This window comes from Bombina bombina, chromosome 2 (genome assembly GCF_027579735.1).
Source record: "Bombina bombina isolate aBomBom1 chromosome 2, aBomBom1.pri, whole genome shotgun sequence".
Classification (NCBI taxonomy): domain Eukaryota; kingdom Metazoa; phylum Chordata; class Amphibia; order Anura; family Bombinatoridae; genus Bombina; species Bombina bombina.
Window position 1 is genome coordinate 848,024,826 of NC_069500.1, and position 15,708 is coordinate 848,040,533.

Sequence of the window (15,708 nt, forward strand, 5' to 3'; positions counted from 1 at the left end):
TTCCCTTTAAATCAGATCCACACAATGTACCTGTTTTCCCTTTCTTTTTTATGGCTGTATTCTTGATAATGATACATAACATGTATGCTGATTTTATTTTTTCGATAAAGTTTGTTAAAAAAAAAAAAAAAAAATCTATAAAAGCATCTATTTATCCAAAAATTTAGGCCTAGATTTGGAGTTCGGCGGTAGCCGTCAAAACCAGCGTTAGAGGCTCCTAACGCTGGTTTTGGCCGCCCGCTGGTATTTGGAGTCAGTGATTAAAGGGTCTAACGCTCACTTTTCAGCCGCGACTTTTCCATACCGCAGATCCCCTTACGCAATTTGCGTATCCTATCTTTTCAATGGGATCTTCCTAACGCCGGTATTTAGAGTCGTTTCTGAAGTGAGCGTTAGAGCTCTAACGACAAAACTCCAGCCGCCTGAAAATAGCAGGAGTTAAGAGCTTTCTGGGCTAACGCCGGTTCATAAAGCTCTTAACTACTGTACCCTAAAGTACACTAACACCCATAAACTACCTATGTACCCCTAAACCGAGCTCCCCCCACATCGCCGCCACTCGCTTAAAATATTTTAACCCCTAATCTGCCGACCGCCACCTACGTTATACTTATGTACCCCTAATCTGCTGCCCCTAACCCCGCCGACCCCTGTATTACATTTATTAACCCCTAACCTGCCCCCCACAACGTCGCCGCCAGCTACTTAAAATAATTAACCCCTAATCTGCCGCTCCGTAAACCGCCGCAACCTACGTTATCCCTATGTACCCCTAATCTTCTGCCCTAACATCGCCGACCCCTATATTATATTTCTTAACCCCTAATCTGCCCCCCACAACGTCGCCTCCACCTGCCTACACTTATTAACCCCTAATCTGCCGAGCGGACCGCACCGCTACTATAATAAAGTTATTAACCCCTAATCCGCCTCACTAACCCTATCATAAATAGTATTAACCCCTAATCTGCCCTCCCTAACATCGCCGACACCTACCTTCAATTATTAACCCCTAATCTGACGACCGGAGCTCATCGCTACTATAATAAATGGATTAACCCCTAAAGCTAAGTCTAACCCTAACACTAACACCCCCCTAACTTAAATATAATTTACATCTAACGAAATAAATTAACTCTTATTAAATAAATGATTCCTATTTAAAGCTAAATACTTACCTGTAAAATAAACCCTAATATAGCTACAATATAAATTATAATTATATTATAGCTATTTTAGGATTAATATTTATTTTACAGGCAACTTTGTAATTATTTTAACCAGGTACAATAGCTATTAAATAGTTAAGAACTATTTAATAGTTACCTAGTTAAAATAATAACAAATTTACCTGTAAAATTAATCCTAACCTAAGATATAATTAAACCTAACACTACCCTATCAATAAATTAATTAAATAAACTACCTACAATTACCTACAATTAACCTAACACTACACTATCAATAAATTAATTAAACACAATTCCTACAAATAACTACAATTAAATAAACTAGCTAAAGTACAAAAAATAAAAAAGAACTAAGTTACAAAAAATAAAAAAATATTTACAAACATAAGAAAAATATTACAACAATTTTAAACTAATTACACCTACTCTAAGCCCCCTAATAAAATAACAAAGCCCCCCAAAATAAAAAATTCCCTACCCTATTCTAAATTAAAAAAGTTACAAGCTCTTTTACCTTACCAGCCCTGAACAGGGCCCTTTGCGGGGCATGCCCCAAGAATTTCAGCTCTTTTGCCTGTAAAAAAAAACATACAATACCCACCCCCCCAACATTACAACCCACCACCCACATACCCCTAATCTAACCCAAACCCCCCTTAAATAAACCTAACACTAAGCCCCTGAAGATCTGCCTACCTTATCTTCACCATACCAGGTTCACCGATCCGTCCTGAAGAGCTCATCCGATGTCCTGATCCAAGCCCAAGCGGGGGGCTGAAGAGGTCCATGATCCGGTCAAAGTCTTCATCCAAGCGGGGCAGAAGAGGATCTTCCATCCGATTGAAGTCATCATCCAGGCGGCATCTTCTATGGTCTTCCATCCGGAGCGATCGGAACAGCCAATAGAATGCGAGCTCAATCTGATTGGCTGATAGGATCAGCCAATCGGATTGAACTTGATTCTGATTGGCTGATTCCATCAGCCAATCAGATAATTCCTACCTTAATTCCGATTGGCTGATAGAATCCTATCAGCCAATCGGAATTCGAGGGACGCCATCTTGGATGACGTCCCTTAAAGGAACAGTCATTCGTCGTTCAGTCGTCGGGCCGGATGGATGTTCCGCGCTGGAGGTCTTCAGGATCCTGCCGCTTCGCTCCGGATGGAAGACCATAGAAGATGCCGCCTGGATGATGACTTCAATCGGATGGAAGATCCTCTTCTGCCCCGCTTGGATGAAGACTTTGACCGGATCATGGACCTCTTCAGCCCCCCGCTTGGGCTTGGATCAGGACATCGGAGGAGCTCTTCAGGACGGATCGGTGAACCTGGTATGGTGAAGATAAGGTAGGAAGATCTTCAGGGGCTTAGTGTTAGGTTTATTTAAGGGGGGTTTGGGTTAGATTAGGGGTATGTGGGTGGTGGGTTGTAATGTTGGGGGGGGGGTATTGTATTTATTCTTTTACAGGCAAAAGAGCTGAACTTCTTGGGGCATGCCCCGCAAAGGGCCCTGTTCAGGGCTGGTAAGGTAAAAGAGCTTGTAACTTTTTTAATTTAGAATAGGGTAGGGAATTTTTTATTTTGGGGGTCTTTGTTATTTTATTAGGGGGCTTAGAGTAGGTGTAATTAGTTTAAAATTGTTGTAATATTTTTCTTATGTTTGTAAATATTTTTTTATTTTTTGTAACTTAGTTCTTTTTTATTTTTTGTACTTTAGCTAGTTTATTTAATTGTAGTTATTTGTAGGAATTGTGTTTAATTAATTTATTGATAGTGTAGTGTTAGGTTAATTGTAGGTAATTGTAGGTAGTTTATTTAATTAATTTATTGATAGGGTAGTGTTAGGTTTAATTATATCTTAGGTTAGGATTTATTTTACAGGTAAATTTGTTATTATTTTAACTAGGTAACTATTAAATAGTTCTTAACTATTTAATAGCTATTGTACCTGGTTAAAATAATTACAAAGTTGCCTGTAAAATAAATATTAATCCTAAAATAGCTATAATATAATTAGAATTTATATTGTAGCTATATTAGGGTTTATTTTACAGGTAAGTATTTAGCTTTAAATAGGAATAAGTTATTTAATAAGAGTTAATTTATTTCGTTAGATGTAAATTATATTTAAGTTAGGGGGGTGTTAGTGTTAGGGTTAGACTTAGCTTTAGGGGTTAATACATTTATTAGAATAGCGGTGAGGTCCGCTCGGCAGATTAGGGGTTAATAATTGAAGGTAGGTGTCGGCGATGTTAGGGAGGGCAGATTAGGGGTTAATAAATATAACATAGGGGTCGGCGATGTTAGGGCAGCAGATTAGGGGTACATAGGTATAATGCAGGTGGCGGCGGTGTACGGAGCGGCAGATTAGGGGTTAATAATAAAATGCAGGGGTCAGCGATAGCGGGGGCGGCAGAATAGGGGTTAATAAGTGTAAGGTTAGGGGTGTTTAGACTCGGGGTACATGTTAGAGTGTTAGGTGCAGACGTAGGAAGTGTTTCCCCATAGGAAACAATGGGGCTGCGTTAGGAGCTGAACGCTGCTTTTTTGCAGGTGTTAGGTTTTTTTTCAGCTCAAACAGTCCCATTGTTTCCTATGGGAGAATCGTGCACGAGCACGTTTTTGAGGCTGGCCGCGTCCGTAAGCAACTCTGGTATCGAGAGTTGCATTTGCGGTAAAAATGCTCTACGCTCCTTTTTTGGAGCCTAACGCAGCATTTGTTTGAACTCTCGATACCAGAGTTAAATTTATGGTGCGGCCAGAAAAAAGCCCGCGGAGCGTTAACAGCCCTTCTACCGCCAAACTCCAAATCTAGGCCTAAGGGTTCTTTTTCACTGATTTGTGCATATGTAACTTCATTCAGTAAAGGGAAAATGCCAGATATGTTATGTTCTCCGCACTATAATGTCACCCAAAAAAATTAAGGAGACACAAAAATACACCAATTAAAAATGGTATTTAAAAAAGTTAAAAACACCAAACACAGTTTGCAAACCTCTGAATCCTGTTAAAAAATAACAGGATGGGGGGGCGGAGCCGGAAGCGGTGCAAATGGCCGCATAAATCCAGAGCTCCGTAATACCAGCTAATCAATCCCACCACAAATGGCTTGCTAAAGTGCAAAACCCAGTTACAACCGGAGGCAGAATAGCTATAGAGACACAGGGCACATGATACGGACCTAGACCCTGTCACTGGACCTCTGAGCACGGACTTCTCTGAGGAGTTTTCTTCACGGAAACCGCCATCTTGCCTATTAATAGAGACAGCCAGCCGGGACATCCCTGAGCTACACACGGGACGGTCCGCAACTCAGACATCAGACAGCCACAGATAAGAGCGGTACAGGACACGGTGAGCACTACACAGTGAATACCACAAACATACTCATCCGGTTTAGTGCGCCCCACCGCCGCAAGAAATCTCCCACGTGGCATAGACAGCCTGGCCCGGACAGTTAGCGCAGAGCTGCATTCCCAATTCCCTGCAGCAGAAACATAACCTTTCCAGAAAGAGCATATTAATAAGGCAGCTGTTAAACGGTATTAGACTGATCACACAGTCCTTGTCTAAAATTTAAAAAAGCTATTGCTGGCTAAAAGGTGGCACTTTATTGATATCTACACCATAGACATACAGGAAAAGTTCACTATATTAACTGAGCACTCACAGGATATACCACCAAACAGAGATTAGCCAAAAAATCTCCATAATAGAACAATCTATATATATATATATATATATATATATATATATATATATATACAGAGTCCAATATAAATAAGTCAATGGCGGCCAGAAAGCAAATAAAGCCTGCTAAACTCACTAAACCGCTTATATCAAAAGACCATCTAGCAAAAAAAAAAAATTTCTGGCAGTTTGAAGGTGTCAGCAGTCTCTGACCCTGAGGGATTTTCATCACCTGATAGAGACTCTAACAATTCTATCCCAATCTCACCGCCCCAGGACCCTATGTCACAAATCCCAACTTCTGTTCTCTCCTCACTTGCCTCAAAACAAGATATAGCTGAAATTATTAGGTCTTGCATTAAGGAGGAGATGGCGGAACTCAAACAAGACATCCATTCCCTGGGGTTTCGGGTTGAGGCACTAGAAGACACCTCAGGCCAAACTAACGAAACCATCACATCCTTGCAAGACCAGGCAGAGCTGCAGTCCTCTCTTCTTGACACGCTGCATGATAAGATCGAAGATTTAGAGAACCGGGGACGGAGGAAAAATATTAGAATCAGAGGGATACCAGAATCGGTTCTACCTAAGGATTTAATGACCTACCTCCCTGCACTATTTCAGCACTTAACAGGATCACAGGCAGCAGAAAACTTCCAATGGGATAGAGCTCATCGAGCCTTGCGGCCCAAACCACCAGATTTGGCCCCACCACGGGACATAATTATCAAATTCAAGCAGTTTAGAGAAAAGGAAGAACTCCTAAATACCTCCAGGAAAAATCAACCTGTACGCTTCTGAGGTATGGTCCTACAGTTTCATGCTGATCTCTCGCCTAGGACACTCCAAAGAAGGAGAAAACTGAATCCTTTAACCTCCCTTCTGAGGCAAAAATAATACTCTACAGATGGGGATTCCCCTTTCACTTGTATGTATTCCATGGAAATCGGAAGCTGACCTGTAAAACCACCGAAGATATTCCAAATTTCTGTAAAGCCTTGGACCTAGACCCGCCAGATTGCAACAGAGAGGAGCCACTATTAGAACAACCGGTCCACAAAAAAACAAAACAACACATCACGGAATGGCAGCAAGTGCCCACCTCCCACAGAACCAAACCGAGACATTCAAGCTCATCCACCCCAAAGAAACACAAGCTAACTACTACCACTGACCCAAGCAAAAGGCAACAAACACCTGAGAAAATCTAAAGGTCACAACCGGTTATGTTTTCTCCAATTGCTGTATCCTTATTTTTTTTTTTGTTGAGAACTATCCCTCTCATCCACTTTTCCTGGTTCAGGGTGGACATTGAAACCTTCTATGGACACTAGGACGAGCAGAGTGGTGAGAATATATTTAAGACTGAATCTGGTATTTCCCCATAGCCTCAATGACCCTTACTCGAGCCTTCACTGTGTCTCCCCCTGATTTTTCCCCTCCCTTCTCCCTCTATCCTCCCCGGTATATGCATAATACATTATATCGTAAAAATAATAATGCACAGTTAGACTGAAAAGTTGAGCTGAGTTATGCTACTTGTTAACATCCTATCTACCTTGTCATAGGCTATAGTGGTTTAAAAAACTGAATATTAGTAGCTCATCTTTACAGCTGGTTACCATCCTTTTATTTTTTGTACTTGTTATGAAACAAAAGTCACCCTTTATTTTCTTTATTAACTCCAGCGGGAGTTGTTTTTTTGTTCATTGTTTATGGTTTAGATGGTTATTGTTCTTTTTCAGGTGTATAGCTCTAGAGGCGCAACTCTTAAGGTACAGAATGTCAAAGGGAATGTATACAGATAATCTTGGACACATTTTCTCAATCAGATCAATACCTAATTTTAATACACAACTCATCTTATGACAGCAAACAACAAAATCATTACACTAATTAGTCAAAACACAAAAGGACTTAACTCACCCCAGAAACGCTCAATGGCACTTAGAGATCTTTATAGAAAAAAGGGCGATATCCTCTTTTTACAAGAGACCCATTTTCTGAAATCTAAAGAACCAAAATATTTTGGCCATCACTACACTCAACATTTTCACAGCTCTTTTGAGCATAAAAGAAATGGTGTTAGCATTCTCATAAGCAGGCACCTGCCTTATACACATGTAAAATCCTATACTGACACGGAAGGGAGGTTCCTATGTATATTTGGCCTGTTATATGGCACCCCTGTAACACTGGTCAATTTATATGCCCCAAACACGAAACAGCTCCCCTATTTTAAGAAATACTTTGCCAAAATTCTAGACTACACTAAAGGCGCCCTCTACATTGGGGGCGATTTTAACATACCTATCCAGCCGAGTATGGACACCACAAATCCACACCCAAACATAGCTAGAAGTACAATAAAACAACTTTGGAAAATATTTCGAGATCAGACTCTGTTTGACATTTGGAGATTTAAGCATCCAGGACAGAGGGATTATACTTTTTTCTCGTCCCCGCACCGATCCTATAGCAGGATTGATTACATCTTTACCAACCAAAAAGGTCTGTCTAATGTATTATCCTCTAGAATGTCACATACAGTTTGGTCAGACCACTCTGCTGTCATTACGCAACTCGACTGGCCATCAGCCCCTAAAAGTGTCTTCCAGTGGAAACTAGATGATAGTTTGTTAAACGCCCCTGAATTTAAAGCACATCTAGAAAAACTCCTCCCAGAATACTTTCAAATAAATTCACTTCCGGAAACTGACCCCTACATTGTATGGGAAGCGCATAAATGCTTCACAAGGGGAGAATTCATTAAAAGGCACGCATATGTTAAAAAGAAATCACGTACATTTTTCCAACAATCGACAGATCTTTTAGCTAAATTAGAATATGCACACAAACAGAACCCAGCAGACCCACAAACTCTCACCGCACTTGAAAAAGCTAGAAAAATGGTTCAAGACCAACTGCTCAAAGAAGTCAATTCATTAGCGCTTAAAACCAAACAAAAATTCCACTTTGAGAATAACAGAGAAGGGAAGTTACTGGCACGAGCCCTCAAGCTTAAAAAATTGAAAACCTTTATACACGAACTAAAAACACCTGCAAACACAAAGTTTAACACTACCCCTGACATCCTTTCCCAATTTGTGCAGTATTACTCCAAACTTTATAATTTAAAAATGAACAACACCCCGCTTGACATAAGCTCAGATATAAAGGATTACATTTCCCCAATTACTCTCCCCCAACTAACTCCAGAACAGTCAGAGGAACTAGAAGCCCCAATCACCACAAAGGAAATCCTCCTGGCTCTTAAACAATTACCAACCGGTAAAAGTCCTGGCCCGGACGGTTTCTAAGTCCAATACTATAAACAATTTGCCCCAATTCTACTTCCACAATTGGAAGTAATATTTAACAGAACAGACGGCTCTCATCCTTTTCCGCCCTCCATGTTGGAGGCTCACGTCACAGTCATCCCTAAACCTGGAAAACAGCCTGACACCCCATCAAACTTTCGTCCTATTTCATTATTGAATGTGGACATTAAATTATATGCCAAAATTATAGCGCTCAGACTCAATAAATATCTGCCCCAACTTATACACCCGAACCAGGTAGGATTTGTCCCCCTTAGAGAAGCACGTGACAATACCATTAAGGTATTAAATTTGTTAGAATATGCCCAAGACCAAAATATCCCATCAATTTTCCTGGCTATTGACGCCGAGAAAGCCTTTGATAGGCTTGATTGGCAATTCCTAAGAACTACGCTATCCCATTTTGGACTGGGAGACCTTCTCATTGACAAAATCTTCGCCCTATATAATAATCCAAAGGCCCGTATTAAACTAAATGACTCTCTATCAGATCCTTTTCAGATTTACAATGGAACAAGGCAGGGCTGTCCCCTATCTCCACTACTGTTTATAATGGCCATTGAAGTTCTGACCACTAAAATTAGAACTAATGACCACATACACGGGGTGCAAGTAGGAGATACACAATACAAAACATCATTATATGCCGACGACATCCTCTTTACAATAACACTCCCGGAAATAACTATACCCACATTAATGACTGAACTGAACTCATACGGAACCATGTCCAACTTAATCGGAATTCCTGAGTATAGCAATAGACAATGAAGTGAGCAATACTCATGAACTCATGAACATCAGTTTACGCACCAATGTAATTTGTTAAAATACCTGGGGATACAGATTGCATTGACGCCGGATTTACTATTTTAACTGAATTATCAAACACTCCTACACGCTATCCGTAAAGATTTAGATAATTGGCAAAACAAACACCTCTCCTGGCTAGGAAGAATACAAGCTTACAAAATGAATGTCCTCCCACGCTTTTTGTATCTGTTTCAAACAGTCCCCATAACTACACCCGCACACTTTATTAGAACAGCACAATCTATAGCAAATTCCTTTATATGGGCACACAAACGGAGCAGAATAGCTAAGGCTACACTATATAGGAACCGAAACAGGGGTGGGCTTGGCGTCCCCAATCTTGAATTATATAAACAGGCAGCACAACTGACCAGGATTGTAGACTGGAGCAAAAACGCACAAAACAAAGAATGGGTTAAACTAGAACATGACCTGGCAGCAACAAAGAGCCTGGGAGCTACTTGCTGGACACATATGTACATTATGTTAAGCAGTGCAAAACAGCTTATCCCTAGGCTTTGGAAACAGCAAACAATCCCCACAATAGGGAGTTGGAGACAAAATGTCACATTACTTTTATCCTTAGAACACTATCAAAAAACAGGCAGGCTTGACTTTTATTGTGCACTAATGATTTTTTGGGAAACATACACACATTCAATAAATAAAGACCCTTAATATATATAAAGTGTTAAGTATAAACAGGATCTGATTGATCTCATGACCCCGAGACACATATAAATAATGTGTATCTTTTGATTTTGATTTTATTTACTTATCTTTTTTTTTTAATTTACTCTGCGCCTCTCAGAAATACACCAAAGTTATGTTATTATAACATATAATGTTTCAATTTTATTTTTTTGTTTAAAGTTGTTTAAGACTACATAAAGAAAAGAAAAATTAACAAGCACAGATGATTGAACACTTCTCGTAGAGAAATTGTAACACTTGTTTTCTAGAGAGCTGTTTCTCTTATATTCTGTCGGTATTCTCATAAAAATGCGAAATGTATGATCTGTAATGTTTTTCATTTTTGATCAAATAAAGCTTGTTGGAAAAAAAAAAAAAATAACAGGAAGACCTCCAGTCTAAAATGTCAGCCTTTTTTCATGCGGAAGTTGTTCAAGACCAGTGAAAGAAAACACACACAAAAAAAGGGATCTCTTCTCTCTCAAGCTCTTCGCTCTCTCGCAGAAAAGTGACCAGTTACTTTATTTTAAACTCCCCTCTTAAGATAGCCTTTTGTATGTATATTTATTTATAAAAGGGGAAATCAGTTGTTTCTGGGTAGCTGTGAGATATGATCTTATAAGGTTACCCCATTTTTGGAAAAAAAGAGGGCACCTTACACCTAGATTTAGAGTTTTGCGTTAGCCTTAAAAAGCAGCTTTAAGGGGTCCTAGCGCTGCTTTTTAACGCCCACTGGTATTTAGAGTCTGGCAGGTACAGGTGTACCGCTCACTTTTCTTCGGCGACTCGAGGCTACCGCAAATCCCCTTGCGTCAATTGCGTATCCTATCTTTTTAATGGGATTTGCCTAACGCTGGTATTACGAGTCTTGGAAGAAGTGAGTGGTACAGCCTCTACCGCCAAGACTCCTACCGCCTAAAAAAGTCAGTAGTTAAGAGTTTTATGGGCTAACGCCGGAACATAAAGCTCTTAACTACAGTGCTACAAGGTACACTAACACCCATAAACTACCTATGAACCCCTAAACCGAGGCCCCCCCACATCGCAAACCCTATAATAAAATTATTTAACCCCTAATCTGCCGACCGGACATTGCCGCCACCTACATTATACCTCTGAACCCCTAATCTGCTGCCCCTAACATCGCCGACACCTATATTATATTTATTAACCCCTAATCTGCCCCCCCAACGTCGCCGCTACCTACCTACACTTATTAACCCCTAATCTGCAGACCAGACATTGCTGCCACTATAATAAATGTATTAACCCCTAAACCGCCGCACTCCCGCCTCGCAAACACTATAATAAATTTTATTAACCCCTAATCTGCCCTCCCTAACATCGCCGCCACCTACCTACAATTATTAACCCCTAATCTGCTGCCCCCAACGTTGCCGCTACTATAATAAAGTTATTAACCCCTAAACCTAAGTTAAATATATTTTAAATAAAACAAAATAAATTTACTATAATTAAATAAATTATTCCTATTTAAAACTAAATAGCTATAGCTATTTTAGGATTTATATTTATTTTACAGGCAACTTTGTATTTATTTTAACTAGGTACAATAGCTATTAAATAGTTAATACGTATTTAGTAGCTACCTAGTTAAAATAATTACAAAATTACCTGTAAAATAAATCCTAACCTAAATTACAAATACACCTAACACTACACTATCAATAAATTAATTAAATAAATTACCTACAATTATCTAAACTAAAATACAATTAAATAAACTAAACTATAGTACAAAAAAAACACTAAATTACAAAAAATAAAAAAATATTACAAGAATTTTAATCTAATTACACCTAATCTAAGCCCCCTAATAAAATAAAAAATCCCCCCAAAATAATAAAATTCCCTACCCTATGCTAAATTACAAAAGTAATCAGCTCTTTTACCAGCCCTTAAAAGGGCTTTTTGTGGGGCATTGCCCCAAAGTAATCAGCTCTTTTACCTGTAAAATAAAATACAAGACCCCCCCAACATTACAACCCACCACCCACACACCCCTACTCTAAAACCCACCCAATCCCCCCTTAAATAAACCTAACACTACCCCATTGAAGATCACCCTACCTTGAGCCGTCTTCACCCAACCGGGCCGAACTCTTCATCCGATACGGGCACAAGTGGTCCTCCAGCCGGGCAGAAGTCTTCATCCTATCCGGGCAGAAGAGGACATCCGGACCGGCAGACATCTTCATCCAAGCGGCATCTTCTATCTTCATCCTTCCGGCGATGAGCGGCTCCATCTTGAAGACCTCCGGCACGGAACATCCAGCTCTACCGACGACTACCCGACGAATGACTGGTCCTTTAAATGACATCATCCAAGCTGGCGTCCCTTGAATTCCGATTGGCTGATAGGATTCTATCAGCCAATCGGAATTAAGGTAGGAAAAATCGGATTGGTTGATTTAATCAGTCAATTGGATTGAAGTTCAATCCAATTGGCTGATTGGATCAGCCAATAGAATGCAAAGTCAATTCTAATGTTAATTAATTTTAGAAGTGTGTAATTTTTTATGCTCCTTCGCAGGAGATCCTAGCTTACCATTGCAATCTCTCCTCTCAATTTAAGAGACAAGTTATTAGTACTAGCTTTTCCTTCTTCCGTTAATAATAACCTGTACCAATATGATATGGACAATGTACCATTTCTAAAATTATTTTTCCCTATTTCAATATCTTTCCATTGCTCTGGTGAAGATTTTTCTTTAATTGAAGAGCAAAAATGTCAAGCTTGAAGATAAGCTAAGTTATTTTTATTAATATGGAATATTTGTTTAATATGTTCAAATGATTTTACTGTATACCAGTCTACCTCTATTAATTGGGCTACAAATTATATTCCTTTTCTCTTCCATTGTATGAAAATGCTTGAATTTAGGCCTACAAGAAATTGTGGATTACAAGTTAGTGGGAGAAATTTAAAGAAAAAATTGGGAATGTCTAAAAAAAAACCTTACAAATTCTCTGCCGAGCAGTGATTGGATTTCTAAACACAATCATTCTTTCAATAAAAAGTGGCAGTTTGATCAAGTGCATTTGAGTTAATGTGCTCAAAGAGAAAGGAAATTGAATGCTCTTCTCTATGTCCCTTAGTGAGAAATGGCCAATCTCCAAAATCCAGTCTGGTACTAACTTTGCTAGTCAAATCCAATCATATTTCTGTAAAGAAGAAAGATTAAATCCTGCAGAATTATTTGCTTGATTTAATCTATATAAGGATATCTTGACCTTTAATTTCCCCCATAGGAACTCTTAAAAGGCTTTGTTCAATAATTTAATATGTATGGGTTTCAAAAATAAGGGTAAATTCTGCATAAGATATAAAATTTTGGGAAACACTTTCATTTTTATCAAGTTTATTTTAGACGATAATGCTATGGGTAATATTGTCCATCTTTTAAGGTCAGCTACATGGGATAATACCCACCAGCGATTAGCATACACAGTCTATCCAGCAGTTTATGGAATCATTCTTACCAGAGTGAATGCAATAGTAGTACAATAAATATTAAGCACAATACAATAACAGGCTTCAGGAACTGGAACAATCTCACCAATATCTATTTGCAATCATATGAAAAGTGGATTTGCAGCTTAATGTTTAGCTCGCACCACCATTTCACACTGTATGTATTGAAACCCATTTCATGCTACACTGTTCAACATGGTCTGATAGAATATACGGTAAACATGATAGTTTCAGTCATATAGTTGCATTTATGTCTGAGGAAAATGTACCACAGAACCCTGTAGTGTTCAAAAAGTAGAACAACATTTCAACTATTTCTATAACCTTAGCTTTAAACTTTTATATACCTTTATCCAACCATTTATTTAACTCACATAATGAATATTGTGACAAACCAAGCCCTTGCCTTATGGTAACTGTTTAAATAGCAGTAAAATCTAAAATGGTATCTAGTGTAGTACCTTGTAATGTATTCTGCTATAGTGCACAAAGGGTTGTAAACACCTAGACATAAATAGGGCACCATTTGGGTATTGTCTATGGGGGTAGGACAGGCATAAACCCTTATCACTCTCCAGTTCCTCAGGAATGTTCTGTTGCCAAGAGGAGGCTGTCTCTAAGGAGAGTGTCTGGCAACCAGGATATCTGACATTGGGCCAGTAATGGCTCCCTGTTATGCTTGACACAGCAGTATGAGCTATTTGGTGTAAATGTAGCAAGGAAGCAAGCTCCTTTAATTAGCTGTGCTGTGTAATTGCGTGTCATTTGAATGGAATCAGAGTATATATATATATATATATATATATATATATATATATATATTTCTCAAAGTTCCAGAACAGAGCACTCACGTTTGAACCGCCAGTAAACGGCCAATTTTCCACACTGCTGGGGTGCATGTTAATATATCAATATACCCAAGTCCTCAGAAACTGCACTCTCTGTTCTTAATCAAAATTTTCAAACAAAATAAATAACATACACAAAAAAATAACTCACCACAATTCGTGTTATATACACAGTGTCCCATTATTACACTCAGCTCTGTTGAATCAAAGGACTCAACGGTGTTCCACTCACGCAACTGCACATGCGCGGCCAACTGAAAACTAAAAGCAAATCATTTTTTACATGTCAGTCTGCATAGATTTCTCCAATTCAACATTCAAATATACATCTATACCCCTGGTTCCTGGCATATCTCTTCTACCATATTGCTCAATAACTTGTTCATCATATGTATCTTTTATATCCTAGCATATTCTATTGTCATATTGGAATATTACCTTTATTTTATTACATTTATGTTATTACATCTAAGAAGTTTATATGGCAGGTTCAGAATTATAAAAAACAATGCAAATCACAATATGTATTTAGACCCTTTGGACTTAGTGTCTCTAGCATATATATCCATTTAGATACACATTGTAGTAAGAGCTTTGCTCTATCACCTCCCCTAGTCTGTTTAGGTATGTGGTCAATAATGATATATTTTAAGTCAGAAACACTATGGCCTAGATTTAGAGTTCGGCGGTAAAAGGGCTGTTAACGCTCCGCGGGCTTTTTTCTGGCCGCACCATAAATTTAACTCTGGTATTGAGAGTTAAAACAAATGCTGCGTTAGGCTCCAAAAAAGGAGCGTAGGGCATTTTTACCGCAAATGCAACTCTCGATACCAGAGTTGCTTACGGACGCGGCCGGCATCAAAAACGTGCTCGTGCACGATTCTCCCATAGGAAACAATGGGACTGTTTGAGCTGAAAAAAAACCTAACACCTGCAAAAAAGCAGCGTTCAGCTCCTAACGCAGCCCCATTGTTTCCTATGGGGAAACACTTCCTACGTCTGCACCTAACACTCTAACATGTACCCCGAGTCTAAACACCCCTAACCTTACACTTATTAACCCCTAATCTGCCGCCCCCGCTATCGCTGACCCCTGCATTACACTTTTAACCCCTAATCTTCCGCTCCGTAAACCGCCGCAACCTACGTTATCCCTATGTACCCCTAATCTGCTGCCCTAACATCGCCGACCCCTATGTTATATTTATTAACCCCTAATCTGCCCCCCACAACGTCGCCGACACCTGCCTACACTTATTAACCCCTAATCTGCCGAGCGGACCTGAGCGCTACAATAATAAAGTTATTAACCCCTAATCCGCCTCACTAACCCTATCATAAATGGTATTAACCCCTAATCTGCCCTCCCTAACATCGCCGACACCTACCTTCAATTATTAACCCCTAATCTTCCGATCGGAGCTCACCGCTATTCTAATAAATGTATTAACCCCTAAAGCTAAGTCTAACCCTAACACTAACACCCCCCTAACTTAAATATAATTTACATATAACGAAATAAATTAACTCTTATTAAATAAATTAATCCTATTTAAAGCTAAATACTTACCTGTAAAATAAACCCTAATATAGCTACAATATAAATTATAATTATATTTTAGCTATTTTAGGATTA